The sequence below is a fragment of the Pseudophryne corroboree genome, chromosome 8 (assembly GCF_028390025.1).
Source record: "Pseudophryne corroboree isolate aPseCor3 chromosome 8, aPseCor3.hap2, whole genome shotgun sequence".
Classification (NCBI taxonomy): domain Eukaryota; kingdom Metazoa; phylum Chordata; class Amphibia; order Anura; family Myobatrachidae; genus Pseudophryne; species Pseudophryne corroboree.
The window spans coordinates 273,019,979-273,038,706 of NC_086451.1; the positions used below are offsets into that span (position 1 = coordinate 273,019,979).

At 38.7% G+C, this 18,728-nt stretch overlaps 1 long non-coding RNA gene across 1 annotated transcript in view; it reads right to left on the minus strand.

Annotated features, from left to right (window-relative positions):
- LOC134947714 (uncharacterized) overlaps positions 1–17,463 on the minus strand; it is a 137,078-nt gene extending 119,615 nt beyond the window's left edge. The window contains exon 1 of the long non-coding RNA XR_010182717.1: positions 17,379–17,463. This is a non-coding gene — a long non-coding RNA (uncharacterized LOC134947714). The remainder of the gene's footprint in view (positions 1–17,378) is intronic.
- Positions 17,464–18,728: the final 1,265 nt, after the last annotated feature.

The following is an 18,728-nucleotide window of genomic DNA, read 5'->3' on the forward strand; positions in this document are numbered from 1 at the left end:
AAATACACTGAGAGTATCAAATTTTAAGGATCTGCTATAACACAGGCTACAAACGACATGTGGCACAACATGTCTTTATTGACCACTGCACATTAATTTTCACCTACTAAAATTGATTTGTTGCTAAATGTCAAGTAAATTTGAATCAATAGTCCTCAAATATATCTAATAATAATAATAATAATAATAATAATAGTACTACCTCTACTACTGCTGCTACTCCTACTACTCCTACTACTTCTACTTCTTCTACTAGTACTACTACTAATACTACTGACACTATGACTCCTACTACTGCTGCTACTACTACTACTGCTACTATTACTTTTCATACTACTAATACTACTTCTGCTATGACTACTATGACTACTATGATATACTGCTGCTACAACTGCTGCTACAACTAATAATACTACTACTACTACTGCTACTACTATTAATACTACTACTACTGCTGCTACTAATACTACTAATACTAATTCTACTACTGCTACTACTACTAAAAATAATAATACTGCTGATAATGCTGCTGCTGCTACTACTAATATTGCTGCTGCTGCTGCTACTACTACTACTACTACTACTACTACTACTACTACTACTTCTACTACTACTGCTGCTACAACTACTACTCCTACTCCTACTACTATTACTGCTGCTGCTACTACTACTACTAATACTACTACTACTACTACTACTACTACTACTACTGCTGCTACTAATACTACTACTACTACTACAGCTGCTGCTACTACTACTTCTACTTCTACTACTGCTACCACTAATACTACTACTACTTCTGTTAATGCTGCTACTACTTATACTACTACTGCTGCTGCTGCTACTACTACTACTGATACTACTACTACTACTACTACTGATGCTACTAGTAATACTACTACTGCTACTAATACTATTACTGCTACTACTGCTGCTAATACTACTGCTGCTGCTGCTACTACTACTACTAATACTACTGCTACTACTACTACTACTACTACTATTACTACTACTATTACTACTACTACTAATAATAATAATAATACTGCTACTACAACTATTACTACTAATATTGCTGCTGCTGCTGCTACTACTACTACTCATACTTACCTACATTTTAATTCTCCTTTCCGGGAGAAGCCAGGAGAGGAGACGCAGCAGGTGTCTTCGGGGGGCGGGGCCGGACTGTGACATCACTAAGCCCCACCCCCGCATCGGAAAATGCCGCGATTTGCGGGTCCGCGGGAAGGGGGCGGGGCTAAAATGATGCGATTTGCGTCATTTTAACCCCTTCTCCACCCGACGGACCCGCGAATGCTGGAGGTTATCTCTCATCCTGCTCGCATCACTAGGGTGCGAGCAGGATGCGGGAGACCTGCCCACTCTTCCGGGGGTGCGGGGGCTACCACAAAAAACGGAGGCCTCCCGCAGCTTCCGGGAGAGTAGGTAAGTATGCTACTACTACTTCTACTGCTACTACTGTTACAACTACTTCTCCTACTACTATTACTGCTGCTGATACTATTACTATTACTACTAATACAAATACTACTACTGCTGCTGCTGCTACTACTTGTACAAATATTACTACTGCTGCTGCTGCTGCTGCTGCTGCTACTACTACTACTACTACTACTACTAGTACTACTACTAATAATAATAATACTATTTATATAGTGCTGACTCAAGGTGCTTAACTGATAGTATGAACGCAATACAGTAAAAAAAAATGGGCATAATAAAGAGGTCATGGTGATAATACAATATCATACAAGGGGTGTGGCAGACATTTCGGGTCACCAGTTGCAAAGGTTATTCATCTTACCCATGAAGACTCCAGCCATTTTAGGAATATGCTAGTTACAGTAGTGTTTTGTTTTTTAATAGTGCTTGGCATTAAGTTCCCAACACTATACACATTCATGTTACAATTAAAATCATCATAGACTTACAAATAGAATCTCAATATATTGCCTCCAGTAAAGTGAGCAAAACTTTCTAGTTCATTAAATACAACCTAGTGAGAAATTATGTGAATGTTTACAACTCAATATGATTTTAAATAAAATAAGTCATAGTGGGCCTCAGATGGACACAGAAGCACCCCAAGCTGTGTCTATTGGTGGTCGTCCATATGTGGCTTTATGCACAAGCCACAACAAAGTCCTCTTATATTCAACCAGACTCGTCTGAATATGTAAGGACTGACACTTTCAGCATTTGTACATGCAATAATATTAATTAATGCATTCTCAGTTGCCACCATCAGTCGCACCATCAAAACTTGCCCCAGCCCTATGGGATGGGCAGTTTGTCCATCCGAGTATGGCCTCCTGTGTAAATGGTCATGCATCTGTGTATGCAACCACTGTATGCAACACACCTATGACACTCCTGTAACAATCCCAAAAAATGGACCATCTCTGTTCACCTCACTGTCAACACACAGGAACACCCACTACATATTCAATTCACTTCTCTCTGGAAGCACCTGAAATTACAGCTGCCACTCTGCATGGACACAATCTGGATGCATGTACAGTGCAACTTAAGAAACAGCAGATCACATGAAACCTTCAATGGGTCTCAGGAATAGGTTCAGCATCTTACATGTCAGGTATGGATACATAGAGCAAATGCCAATGCAATTTTCACTAAACATAAGTTATATTTTCCAGGCTTGAAAAAGTGACATAGGTGAAAAACCCATTGATTTCAACATTTTCTTGACACATTTACTTACAAGCTGCCACCCAAACATGGTTGTAAAATTTACAGCCACAAGAAATGATTCTTAATTGTTGTATACCTGACAATGTTATCACTATAACTGTAGAAGCCTATCACTGTAACCTACAGTAGTATGCCAGCCCCCACCCCTACAGGCTCCATCATGAACTTTTTGAAATTTGGCCTTAATCGAAATCTAAGTTGAATATAGATTTTATGACTTAAACTATCTACCCCAATTGTCTACAAACTGAATAATTTACCCTCCTCTCCTTTACGATTAAAAAGATAAAAGTTATAAACTGTCAACCAGATGAGTTAGTGATGGTACATCACAACTTATAAAATGACACAATCGAAGAAATGTAATTGTTGTCATATCATCTTCATTTCCTTTGTACAATGCTAGCAATATTCCTAGAAATTATAGCTACAGTATATACTGTAAGCAAAGCTGACAGTTTAAATATTTTCCAGTTAAAACACAGCCGGAAAGCAATGAAAACCATCAGTCTACAGTTAGCCATTATCAAGCAATAAAAACAAAATCTACTTTTAAACAAAATTATTATTTATAAATACTTATATTTCTTGACAAATTTATAGAAGTTTTTCCGATTTAAGAAATTATTTGAGCCAATAAGACCAATATACATAAATTGCACATTTATAGGACTGTTGCTAAATTTACTAGGTGGTGGCACAACTATTATTCCAAACAGCTTGTCATCTCTTTTGTCTTCCAAGGGCTTTTTATATTTTTAAATATATTTATAGGTATACAAGACACAATGTAATAAACAAATGAAGCGAATGTAGAAATGTTAGAAGAAAAGTATGCATACAGTAGAAATGAGCTGGTTTGGTTTCTTAGAAACCAAACCCACCCAAACTTCAACATTATAGGTAAATCCGAGTCCATGCTCAGATCTTCCCTCTTGGCTCGGATCCAAAATTGAGGCAAAACTTTTCCTGCTAGATGTCGTATCTCATGTGTTTTGGATTGCTAAACTGGCACTGAAGCATAAATGGCTGAACTCATTGTCTATCTACATAATGTTAGTTGTTACTATGGGACTATATTTGACATCTTCTAGGCATGCCATTGGTTAGTTCTGATGTCGGTCAATAGCCTGCATCTATTAGGGTTAGTTAGATGGTGATTGGAAACTACTGTAACTACATGAATCCAATGTGTGACTGGTCAGCCACGCTGACTGATCTTTTATGTCCTTGTGATTGGCTGGCTATTGTATGTTTATCAAGCCTCTTCAGGCGCACCATACTTCCTATTCAAAAAGTCCCTGGAAAAATGTGTAGGACCTTCAAGAGTCCAGTTGTACATGAGTGGGCCCATCTCAGCAACCTCTCTACACAACAAGCAGCGCACCATCCGGCATCAGTTACACCTACTTATTCCCTTTCAGGGGCATATGTGCTCACCACCACATGTGCTGTTTGCATGTTCCTGCAATGCTTTTGTAGCAGGGAACAATGATTCTGGTAGCTCACACACACAATTTATTTCCTTCTACTATTATCTGTTTTCACATGGTGTACCTGTATCAGGTGTCAGGACATCACTGTATGGTGTATACTGTATGGTGTACTTGTATCAAGTGTCAAGACACTTCTGTATGGTGTATATGGTGTACCTGTATAAGGTGTTAGGACATCACTGTATGTTGTATATGGTGTACCTGTATCGGGTGGCAGGCTATTACTGTATGGTGTACCTGTATCAGGTGTAAAGGCAAATCCATTCCAGTAATAAAGAGGCACTGTCATACATTTATAGTAATAAAAAAGCCATTAGGAGCACTGTTAAATTAAAGAGGCACTACGTAATAAAAAAACATAGCAGAACTATTGCATGGACTGTGGGCTACAGCACTGTCTTTTGTGTTCAGGCACTGTGTTAAAAAATAATGTCATTAGGGTGCCATTACTAGGAGCACTCTAAGGCACTGTGCTGTGTGTTCAAGCAATATCAGTGAAGAATATGGTGAGCTGTGACGTAGTCAACATTGATTGGAAATGAATGTTTTTGAATTTAATAATACTCTAGAAACAAAAAAGTGCCAAATTATGTGCTTTTAGCTGTTTTTATCAATTTGTTAAAAAAATTACAGATCCAAAACCAAAACACAAGGTTAATACAGATCCTAAACCAAAACAAGGGGTTCGGCGCTATTCTCTAGTATACAGTATGCCCTTTTCATTTCATAATCTGTTTAAGAATAAGTGGGAGATTTATTAAAGCTTGGACAGAGATAAAATACCAACCAATCAGCTCCTGTCATTGTTTTTTTTCAAAATGACAGTTAGGAGGTGATTGTTCTGCACTTGATCTCTCTGCAAGCTTTGATAGAGCTCTCCCTAAATGATGCTCAGGCAACCAGTACTGTATGTTACGGTTTAAAAACTGAACTCCATGCACATTTTTCACTTAATATCATGAAACTAACTGGCCACACAATCTACCGTAGCACTTACTGTAGGTATGTGTCTTAGGTGAGCAAAATGGCACACTTCCACAGAGTTATATGCATTGTGTGTATACATATTCTGCAGCTATTAGATTAGAATTGTATCATTTTATTTTCCACCCGAAGGTGCAAAATGAAAACCCTTTTATAATGGGTATGCTTAATTTTATATGAAAAACAACTATTACTTATTTTTTTAGCAAATGTACCCTACAACATAATTCTCTTTTTTTCTATGGTATATGAATGCAATCAAACACTTTACTCTAAATATTTTAAATAATCATTGTAGCATGTAATTTGCTAACTTTACTAATTTATTTTCTTACAGTGAAGCGGGATAATTAGCTCAGGCTACACAAAATCAGATTAAGTGGGATATATTTAGAAAGATGTAATTAATGTTTTGCCACAGATTAGCTGTTCACACAGCCACTGCAAACATTCACTTTTAAGCATCTATATATAAGTCAGGAGTTTGTAGCTAACAAACACAACTATATTGAAGTACATGTCTAATAAAACCTTCCTATATGCTAAGTTTCTACACTTTAAATTATGCAACTTTCTTTTTTATTACTTTTCCTGTTGACTTTTTCTGCTTAATGCCTGAAAGTTGCCTCAAAAAAATAAATTAGTGTAGACTAATAAAACATACAGTAAAAAAAAATATAAAAGTGCCTACAGTATTCTATTTTTATCAGTTAATTGGAACAAGAATGTGACAGTTCAAAACCATAATATGAACATCTATCCCTGCACTAAAGTTAAGATGTAGATGCTATGGGCAGTGTTCTACAGTCATAGCTTTATTGATGAGTGATGAGTGGTCAAGAAAGCATTGCAACTCTCATATCTAGTCATAAACACCTTCCCTTAATTTTCATAGTGCTACATAGTGCTTCATAGTGCTACCAAAAAGGTGACCATATCCCCCAATGAGGACAGGGACAACTCGCCCCAAGAATGAGGAGGAGACATGAAACTACCTCTTGCATTTCCGTGATCACTAGTAGCAAAGATTTCCAGTAAACATATTCTACTAGAACTACAGTTCACTACCTAAATGACCTTACAATGCCACTCACACAATGGAAAATATACTCCCTCAATAAAGGAACAAACCAGCCACATGCACATACATGGGACTATAGAGATGGGCATCATCATCATCATCATCATCATCATCCTAAAGATCAGTGTATGAGAGAATGCACCCCTTACCCTGTTGAACAGCAAACTTGCTCACAGAGTGGGAAATTACCCTTCCCTCTGTTGGATCATAATTGATGATAACAAGAATATGACCCCACACACTCATAACCTCTGCCAATTCCTGATTCTAGAGCTTGCCTATTTTTGTTTTTTGGTATGACTTTCAAACTTACATGAACAGTCTCAGCATCTTTAAAATATTGAATTAAATTGGAAAGTATTTGATTATTTAAGTTCTTTTAAGTAGTAATAATAATTCCTACTTAGAGTAATCATGAGTGAAATCAGTTTATTTGATTAACATAGCATATCATGTTGTATATTTATAGTATCATATACCTTGCTTGTGTAAACTGGGATAAATACTAGCAATATGAAAAATTAAATAACACCTACATTTCTTATACAAGAATATGTAAGTAGTCAATTTATAGATAATTAACAATTGTTCCCTTATTAGTAAAAGCAAATCATTTGAAATGGACAACACAGTGACACAGTGGTTAGTGGACGAAGGTTCTATTCCAACCAGACTCTCTATGTGTGGAATCTGTGTGTGTGACCTTCACCGAGGTGATCCAGGTTACTCCCACCATCTAAAAACACACTTATAAAACTAATTATTCTGGAAAAGAATTTCCTATTACCATCATAACATACTTTAACAGGTAATAATGATTTGGTACTTCTTTTCTATGTAGAATTCAAATTGCAAGAATGTTCTTAAAAATACAATATGCAATGATATGATGAGCAAACACAGCAACGTATACATACTGTATGTCTTGTGGTTCCAGGCCACCACAGATTTGTGGTAAACAGTCCATTAAATAGTACTCAGCAAACAACAGACAAGGATTAAGGCAGGTGAAGACCAAGTAAACCAACAATAATCAGATGCATAGCAAATGAATGATAGCAAGTGGGGGTCAGACAAAACTGCAATCCAAAAGCATGTCCAGAATTCAGTACACAGAGGTAATTAAGCAAGCAGGCAAGGAGATTAGTAAAGTAAGGACAGAGATCAAGCTAGGTCAGTACACAGTTCTAACAAAAAATAAATAGGATAATTCACAGGTAATAGTCAGGGACAAAGTCAAGTTCAGAGGGTAAGGAAAGGGGTGCTCAGAGCAGGATTACAGGACAATCAACTAGCACTGTTGGCAAGATTACGCCATGCAATAAACACGTGGATAAATGCCTTCACTCAACGCAAGCTAGTTCATTATATCTGTGCAGCTGGTTTAACACTATATCTAGCTATCCAACTCAACCTGCATTCAATGCTTTAACATCTCTAAAGAGTCATACCCCTGTGCTAACTTAATAAAGTAACACAAGTTCTGAATAAATGTGTTTGTAGAGCAATATAACATTGACAGTGCCAGAAACCTTATAGTTCATAACTATATCACCATGCAGGCTGCCAATAGAAGCATAGCTGGTTTACTGGCCTGAATACATTTCCATGGAAAGAAAATGTTGTTTGTACCCTGTCTGTTATCACTCAATTCCACCATTGTAAAATAACAAAACAGTACACTTCCCAGGTACTGTATTTTCAGAAATACACATGGAAACTTCTATATTGTACCAATTATATAAATTAAGTAGTTTTGTTCTCTTTCTCCAAAATGTGTGGATATAATTTTCATTTCAACAAATATAAGGGCTGAACAACATTCAAAGATTTTGGATAATATAAGATTTGTAGATGTAACCCAAGGCTTTTGATTTGCGTCATAAAAAGTTTTCTTTTGATACACAGTACAGCTCTCATTGTATATCTATTTATATGTACTGCAAAATGTCACAAGTCTTATTAAGTAAATATAAATATGCAATGAAGTTGTATGATTCACTTAAGTCTACCTGTGTGTTTTTCTATTAATTGGTGAGCGTTGCTGAAAAGTGACCTTTTGCAAAAATAAATATTTTCTTCAGTTTTGTCAGAAAGCCAAACTCCTTGTATGTCTTTACACACAAACTATATTTACCTAAAGGTCAGACATCAAAAAACAGTTGCAAATGTGGCATTTATCATTTACTGTTGTCAGCAGCTATGTTTTGTTATATAGAATTTTGGGTTTTCTAAGAAGACAACTCTTTATTAAAATATTTTTTTCAAATTTAAAATGGCATTGTAATCTGAAACTCTATGATAGCTATTTTGAATGTTTCGTTTATCAATTACCAATTATACGGCATGATAACATAATTATTTTTTATTAACATTTACTTTTTTAACAGCAGGATATTCCATTGCAATCGAACACAATTGTAATAAAGCAGTAATAAAAGCAGTAATAAAATAAGACTGGTTTAGACAGGACAAAGAGCAAATAAACAGCATATGTCATATGATTTAAAGAGGAACAGTCCCAGTTTCAGTGGCATATGAGAAATAGGTGGGCGTCATCAAACCATAAAGTTATTTGGCAAGAAAGTGGGTCCAATTGTAGTGGGGTTTTCATGAGTATGGGGTCAAGGTTTGTGCTGATTAGGTGGAAGGACTTATTTGTTCAAACTTTACCTTGGTAAACATTTGGGACATATTGAGACTTATGGACTTGGAAGAAACTTATAGGACACTAAACAACAAAGAGTCTATTGTAAATAATGAACTTTTGCTAGTATCCATAAATTTGAGGTCAGTTCTAGACTTTATATGGAATATATCAAGAATGGACACCCCCAACTGTCAATTAACAAATATAAACACATTATTTTGTTTTGTTTAGTAGTCAGACAGTAAGTAGTCATACAATGTGTGCATAGCTATATCATTCAAATTCTGTGATTAAACTTTGCCTACACATAGAAAGTATTGTAGGCATTGATTTTGTCACTTACCAGCTCTGAATGTTCAAAGAATAATGTAGGGTTCAAGGCAATTAAGTTGCTTGCTTTGAGCAGGCAAATCAAAAAGTGCCACTCCTGAGGTAAAGATATGTGTCTAAGGAGTACATTTACTAAGCAGTGATAAGAGCGGAGAAGTGAGCCAGTGGAGATATTTCCTCATCAACCAATCAGCAGCTCTGTATCATTTTATAGTATGCAAATTATAGATGTTACTTCAGTGCTGATTGGTTGCCATGGGCAACTTCTCCACTGGCTCACTTCTCTGCTCTTATCACTGCTTAGTAAATGTACCCCTAAATGTTCTACTAAATCTTCAATAGTTCTGAATAAGCAGTGGCAGACTTCCCACTAAGCACATGAGGTGCTACCTGCTGCCAGCACAGTCGGGCCTAACCAATATGATTCCCTAGGCAAGATTTTGGCTGGTGCCCCCTAGCACTATAGCAGTCCTTATTTTGGTGTTCCTACCCCCTATATTTTAAATAGGCACAGTGCGCACATTCAGTACTCAGCCAAAAAAGGGCGTGTTTTTGCTGGCAAAGGGCATGGCCATGCAAAAGTACCCCCAATTCAAATTACGCCACACAGTAGTGCAGCTTTATTCATATTTTATCATGCGATAGTGTCCTTTATTCATGCTACATCACACAGTAGTACCACTTTACCTTATAAACTTTACTCCTCACATTAGTGCCCCTTATTCACATTACACCACACCATATTGCTCTTTATTCACATTACACTACACAATAGTGCCCTTTCTGTACGTAACACTACACAGTAGAGCGCCTTATACGCATAATGCCACACATTAGTCTTTATACACAAAATACCACACAGTAATGCCCCTAACACATATGACATATGTTATTAATGTCCTTATAAACATAATACATCTTACACATTATGCCAACCTTTATTAATGCCCTTATACACATGCTGTAATGTCCCTTACACATATGCTGCACATTATTAATGCCCTTATACACATAATGACACACATAGTGCCTCTTGACTTGCATAATACACCTTACACATATGCCAAACACTATTGCACAACCAACCCACCCGCACACAGTACTCACATGGCTGCTAAAACTGTGACTTCTACCTCTGCTTGGATACAGATGTGTCCTCATACATCTTGCCTCAATGCGCCATGCAGCAGGAGATGCCTGGCGTGAGTCAGCTGGCAGCTCTGCTAATGTTGGGTGATAAACTGGTGATGAAGTAGCATCCAATCAGCTTCAAACTGCCATTTTGCAGGATGTTTGAAAAATGACAGAAGCTGATTGGTTGATACTTTATCTTTCTGCACTTTATCTTTTTCCATGGTTTGCTACTGTACATCTCCCCCTAAATAAAAACTGCAAATTTCTGCCTAGGGCAATGTGTGCAGAAACCAAAACAGATGCTTTGCTTATTTTACACAAAGTCATTTACTATACACTTGTGTTACAGTTTTTAATCTAATTATTCAATGTATTTTTCTTCCAACCTAATTAGCAATTCCCTGGTATTTAATATACAGATATGTAGACACTACACATAATTTAACCTGACTGAATTTGCAGGTGCTGCATACATTTACAAATGTGTCTCATATTCAGAGCTCTGTGATTTTGTTTGTTTATGTCAAACCTTTTAATGAAAGCTCTGCAAAATGGATGTTTTAATGTAAGGTTTTCACAATGTTTTAGTCAAGGCAGGATGATAAGGTTCTATATAGCCCTCTAGGGTTTACCAGCCAACTTGCTTCAAATACCACACTTTCAAAATGAACTCACTTAGGAAAGTCATAGCGAGTGCCGGATCTAATTTGGGTGATTTGTCAAAAAACAGCTGTAAGGGAAATCGCACAGGTCTCACAGAATCATATGAACTGGATAAAGACTGCATTTTCCTTCAGCTCCATGAGGTCCAGAGGGAACATGACACTGATCATGGTTAAATAAAGTTATCAGCAATACTTTCAATTTTATATATATATATATATATATACACACACACACACACGCACACACACAAACATGTGTATATATATATATGTGTGTGTGTGTGTGTGTGTATGTGTGTCTATCATACTTGCCTACTTTTGAAAAGTAGTTTCAGGGAGATTGAAGGAGCGCCGTTGAGGGAGCATGTCATGTTCCAGCCAAATGGTCATGTCTAGCTCCACCCATGGGCGTATCTGTTTTCATGAAGAAGTGTGTCTTGCAGTGGCGGGTGAAAACTACAGTACAAAGAGCAGCATACCACAAAGAGTTATATAATATATATATAGTATATAGTGAGTAGGGTACAGAGGGCTATATAATATGTATATAGTGAGTAGGGTAAAGAGGGTGATATTATATGTATATAGTGAGTAGGGTACAGAGGGTGATATAATATCTATATATTGTATATACTCTCTGTACCCTACTCACTATATGCCTATTATCTCTTCTTGCATTCCCTACTCACTAAACTATACCTATTATATCACCCTGCATAGCTCCCTCACATGAGTCCCAAAGGTTGTCTTGCTTATCCTCCCATCGCTCCTCCTCCCACCTCTCTCTGTCACTTCGGCTTCCACAGAGAGAAACTACAACAAGCTAAAACCCCCTCACACACCCAGCATTGCTGTCACTCATATAGCAGAGCCCCACCCGCAGAGCCAGCCCTAGACAATTTAATGCTCTATTCAAGACTTTTGTTGGTGCCCCTAGCACATAATCCCGTCCCTCATCCCAGCATGATGTGTACAGCCAGCAGAAAATAGCTTGAGATGTAGCCACAGCAGCGCACCATCGATTTGAAGAGTGATGATTGAGCTCATCACCTTTAATTTGAACTGATGACACCGCTACTATGGGTCCCATCAGAGTTACCCAAACTCCGTCATCACAGTCCAGGTTTTCATGATTTCCATGCTTGAGTCCAGATAGTTAAATCAAATTGACTGAGTTACTAAGTAAGGGCCTAACTCAAAATTTTCTCTAATATGCAAAACCATGTGCAGTGCAGGTGGAGCAGATATAATGTGCAGAGAGAGTTAGATTTGGGTGAGGTGTGTTCAAACTGAAATCTAAATTGCAGTGTAAAAATAAAGCAGCCAGTATTTACCCTGCATAGAAACAATATACCCTACCCAAATCTAACTCTCTCTGCACATGTTACATTTGCCGCACCTGCAGTGCACATGGGGGGTAATTCCAAGTTGATTGCAGCAGGAATTTTGTTAGCAGTTGAGCAAAACCATGTGCACTGCAGGGGAGGCAGATATAACATGTGCAGAAAGAGTTAGATTTGGGTGGGTTATTTTGTTTCTGTGCAGTGTAAATACTGGCTGCTTTATTTTTACACTGCAAATTAGATTGCAGATTGAACACACCTCACCCAAATCTAACTCTCTCTGCGCATGTTAAATCTGCCTCCCCTGCAGTGCACATGGTTTTGCCCAACTGCTAACAAAATTCCTGCTGCAATAAACTTGGAATTACCCCCATGGTTTTGCCCATTAAAGAGAGAAAGATTTTGCTTTTGCGATCAGGTCTGAATTAGGCCCTAAGTCACCTGTGCTCAAGCATGTCTACCTAGTCACCTGTGCTCAAGCTTGGCTATCCTTAAAACCTGAACTGGATGGCGGAGTATGTGAAACTCTGGCCTACATTAAAAAAAGATACATCCAAATTAAAATACATTGAAAATGCAACACCCATACATACATAAATACATACATAGAAAAAGCCAGATCCACATAAAGATATGTTGCAAAAAGCCAGATCCACATAATACATTAAAAACATCAGATATACTAACAAAACATTTTAAAAAAGCGAGATCCGCATAAAAATATATTTAAAAAAAGCTAGTCCCCCAAAAGTACATTGAAAATATCACATCCACATAATACATTGAAAACATCCAGAGCCACTGAAAGTACCAGATGAACATAAAACACCATTAAAAAAAAGCCAGAGTCACACAAAACTACACTAAAATGCTATATTCACACAAAATACATTTAAAAGTATCAGAGGTTGTGTGGTAACAGGCTGGGGAACAGAGTTTGTGGGGTGATGGACTGTGACTGGGGGACAGGTTGTGGGGCGATGGACTGTGTCAAGTAGATAAATGTGTGGAGTGACAGGCTGTGAGCAGGTAGCAGATTGTGTGAGTTGATAGCATGTGAGCAGGGGTAGAGGGTGTGGGGTGACAGGCTGTGACAGTGAGGCAGAGGTATCTGTGACCAGAGGACAGAGCTGACAATATTTTTTATTATGGGTGCCGGGTTGTGACTGTGAGGCAGAGATTTTGGGGTGACAGACTTTGATTGGGATACAAAGGATGTGGAGTGATGGGCTGTGACCAGGGGACAGAGGAGTTGGTGGTTGCTGACTGGGAACCACATACAGAAGGTATGAGAGGAAGGTTTGGGACAAACTACACATTAAAAAGCACATTTAACCACTCTCACAGATCAAAAATATAATCACCCATATTACCCCTGAGAATGGGGTTGGGGGGTCCAGGGTGACACACAGAGGTAGAGGGTGTACATTGTCATAAACATGGGGGAGGGTTAGGGAGTATAGGGTATCACACACACCTTGTAGGGGGTACAAAATGCCATACACACAGGGGTAAGGGTGTACAGGGTGACATACACACAAAGGTAGTTGGTACAGGGTGTCAAACTCTGAGGGGAATACGGGGGTACAAGGTGTCACACATACGGGGGTAGGGGGGTACATGGTGTAATATATAGAGGTAGGGGGCTCAGGAGGACACACACCTAGGGTGAGGGGGTACAGGGGGTCACACACACAGGCAGAGGGTACAGGGGTCACACGCACAGGTAAGGGGTATAGGGGGGTCAGATACAAAGGGGGTATATGGGGTCACACACAGTTAGGGGGTACAGTGGTCACACACAGGTAGGGGGTCACAAACAGGGCTACCAGGTTACTCACCACACTGTGTACAATCAACATCGAGGTGAGCTGCAGGGTGTCACTGAGGAAGGCAGGCAGACCCAGGTCATAGGCAGGAGGATATAGGCAGGACACGGTGGCTGGCTGACAGCATAGTAAGGAGGAGGAGCTGCTGCATCTGGGCATGTAAAGTAGCCCTCACCCAGGACCAGGGCCCATATTTGTTAGTGGCACCAGCCGGTCCAGTTAGTTAGCATTAGAGTCAGCCTCTCTCCTCCATCTACCCTTCCTCTCTTCTGTACTCTTGCAGATTCTACTATTGCCAGACACGCACCCATTCTGGTACTCCCCGCTGCTGCCGGCTCATATCAGTTTAATGAGCTGCCCTGCCAGCGACCGCCCAAACGGAGCAGCATGTTTATATTATTGCTAGCCGGCCCCTGGCACTTTCTCCCGCTGCAGGCTCAGCTCAGCTGTGTGAGCTGTCCTTCCTGCTGCTGGCCGATCTCTGCTCAGATGGGCAGCAGCATGTAACAGTGCAAATGCAGAGCCGCTGGCGGAAGCCCTGCCCAACAAACCACCACCAGAGCCGGACCCTAGGCACCCGTACTTGCTCTTAAGCACCATGCTGCGGTCCTGCCAACCAATGAGCAGAGCCCCGCCTCCCACCAAAACTGCAGCCTGCAGCATGTTGTCAAGGTGAGTGCTCCTCTCCTCTCAGCAGGTTGCAATTCCACAAGTCTTCACCCTGTGCAGGCTCCGCCTCCGTCACCAGCACTTTGGGACTGGTGCATGCGCAGTCCATATTTATAAAAAAAATTGAAATACCGTGAGGACCCGGACGATTTGCGGGGCAGTGGGAGGCTTCGGTAAAAACAGGAGCCTCCCGCTGAATGCGGGAGGGTAGGCAAGTATGGTTTGCTATACAGATGTGTCCTCATACATCATTGTATCATTGTTACAGTCATGCCAAGCAGCCCCTCTCAGAATGCCAGCTCCATGTCGTGCATCTTTTTTTATGAAAATGCATGTTGCTCGCAGTGCAATCCATCTAGATGCAGCAGGAGACTGTGCTACTTCATTTTAAATGTGACACTTTATATCTGTGTGGAACTGAGTCTCTAAATCTGTATACAAAGTGCTTTTTTCAGGCCAAGTTCCATTGTGCTCTGTATTCAAACTCAGTCTCACACAGACATCCAGTACACGTTTCGCATATCAAATTAATCAGCACAGCCCCTTGGTGTATTGAGACTGAGATACATTTTCAGTAATGTCCGGCACTAGCAGAGATGCACAAGACCTGGCGGCTCACTTGAGCTGGGCATCTCGCACTGAGTGGTGTATTGAGGCTAGATGTATGAGGATTATATGCTATGAGCAGTACTCAATTCAAGTCGGATTTTCCTAACTTGTCGAATAAACGGCAATTTAAGGCAGAATCCAAATTCGACCTATTCAATCAAAGTGCCATTTATCCGACATGTCAGAAAATCCGAATTGTTGGAAAGCACGCGGATCGGCGGCTTACCGTATGTTGAATTTGCGGCCAAACCCGACAGGTTTTAGCCCCGTTTCCGACAATGTCAATCTGACTTTAAAAAAAGTTGGATTAGCATTGTCGGGAGTGGGCAAATCATGTTGGATCTGGCTGCTAATTGAATACTGAGATGTCGGATCCTCTCCGTTGGAAAGGATCTAACATCAATTGAATACATCCCTATATACACAATGCAATATATGTAATGGAAGTATGAAATATTTGGTATTGATTCATATTTTGAACAAAACTAAGTTTTCTTAAGTTCCTGCACTGACCTCTGTGCTTTAAACATTACATTAAATTCAGTTAAAATTATGTATAACCACCTAACATCTTCTAAAAGGGTGTGGTATGCATGACCGGCGGTCACGAGATGATAACCTTGTCCCATTCCTCGCTTCTCCTGCACCTTCTCCCCTGCTCCCATGCCAATTTAAGACCCCCCAGGGTGTGATTTTACACTAAAAACACAAACCCAGCCAAACCTGTTTTAAATGACAGTGGCATGAATTAATAGGGGCATATGCCGCCTACCCCAGATGAATGACAGGTGTGGAAATTACCGGGGGCATCTGGTGATTATGGTGTCATGGCAGTAGTAGTATTATCAGTCTATCATAGTACAGTATTCTGTATTATGGTAAATAGATGGTTTATACAGTATTAAGTGCTGCAAATGTTATTTTATAGTGACTGTTATACATCTAAAACTGAAGATTTCAGAAAACATTCTCTGATTATACATCTAGTCCGAACAAATAATTTTTTCTTAGCTAATGTACAGACAGCTGCTTCTGTCCTTTGCATGCACAGGATCTTGGCTTTGTTACAAATGCTGATAATCTTACAAGTGAATTATACTTAATAAAATTGAGTGAAAAAAAAGGTAAGATCAAGTTTTTATAGTTCAGTAGTTTTTTAAAGTATAAGTTACAGCAGCTTTCCTAAACACTGGGGTAAATGTAATAGGCATCGGTGGGTTCAGTGCAAGTCTGACCAATGTTTTCAAGTAGTGATCATTATAAAGTCAAAACCAATGTGGTTTTGCTTTTTAAGTGATTGTTACTTTAAAACATCAGGGAAACTCGCACGGAATCCGCTGATGCCTGCAATTCACAGGCTATTACATTTAGCCCAGTGTCTGGCCAAAGTAAACTCCATACAGCGAGTGATTATTACATACTGTACTGTAGCCTGAATATTTAGCATAACTTTTATGATACTGGACAAGTCAGGAGACAAAATATTGTCCTAAACATCCAGGTGCACTACTATTTATCATTTGTGAATCTGCTAAATATTTGCAGACATTCAGAGTGACTAAATTAAATGATTAGTAAGACTACTGTGATATTCAGTGGTGGATTTCCCACTAGGCAAGGTATGTGAGGCAGGTGGCAACTGGCGGGGGTGAGCCCCAGCAGTCTGGGGCAGTGACGTGAAAAGGGCAACCAACAATGAATTATAAGCATCTATTGGCTAACTGCCTGGTCATTTATACAAAATCAGCCAATCAATTTAAAAAGCAGCTATTTCCAACCCTCTTAATCAGTACTGAACTTAGAAGAAAAACTAATTCTGTAATAATAAATGAATGTTAGTCATAGTGGAACTGACCTCTGATCTCAAAAACATTATTTGGTGTTTGGTATTTCTCTTATTCCTGCTGACTCCAGGCTGACATAACACATGCCGTTGGAACATGTCTGTAAGTGATTGAAGGTTATTTACATTTTTCTTTATAATATTAATATCAGAAAGAAACAATGCACCATAATAAGATAGTCTATTTATAATAAAAATGAATGTGTTATATCTTGAGATGTGGATTTATGCTTTAAATTGATTTGGATTGAGAACTGGAAATACTCTTTCAGTTATGGGAATTATCGCAGAAGCAGAATATATACAGTAAAGATATCTTAAAAGTAAAGTCACACACAGATATAGATTTTAAGTTAAAACACAAAAAAATATATTTAACTTTTCCCATTTCATGTCTTATATACAATATCTGATTAATCACTGGCACCAGGAGTAAACTACTTATAGTTTTTGACATACAAGTTAAAATGTGTGCGGAATAACTTATTGACATTAAGAAGGTAGACATCAAAATGTAGACAGGTTCAGAATGTCTACAGTCATAATGCTAACATGGTCATTTGGTCAACATTCAATAAGTTTACATGTATTTAAGGCAACATGTTTTGAATGTCGACATATTCAGATTGTATACATTTATAATGTCGACATATGATATGTTTGGTTATTTTAGCCTAACCCTAGCCCTAACCCTAAAGCTAAGCCTAACCCTAAACCTAACCCTATCCCTAAACTAAACCCAAAACTTAACCCCTAACCCTAAAGCTAAGGCTAACCCTAAAACTAACACTATCCCTTAACATAGCCCTAAAGCTAAGCTTAACCCTAAACATAAACCTAAGCCTATGCTAAACCTAATGCTAACCCTAAAAATAATCCCTTAACCTAACCATAACCCTAAAGCTAAGCCTAATCCTAACCCTAATACGAACAATACCTATACGTTGTCAAGATTTCAAATAACTTGTTAATGATCCCATAATATTTGCTAATTATTGTTACCTTTAGACATAATAGCAGATAAGATCAGGTACTTGCCATAATATTACTTTAATGTGGGACACCTATACATTTAGAACCTGTATATATCATAGGTGTTCCAGATGAATGAAGGGATGTTATGGGGTAAGCCTACTGTATGCAAGTGTATTGAATAGAGCTATATCTGTACAGCATATCTGTTATTTTATCTAAGGTAGAGATGAGCATTTAGAGTTTTGGAATCAAATTATTCTGACACATCTGAGCTTTGCCTGCATAATGCAGATCAGAAAGAAAAGATAAATATAATTTCCAGATGATTAGATCACTGAGATTTGGAAACCATTAGACCAGACTTCTATTTTGTTTGGGTTGTCCTGA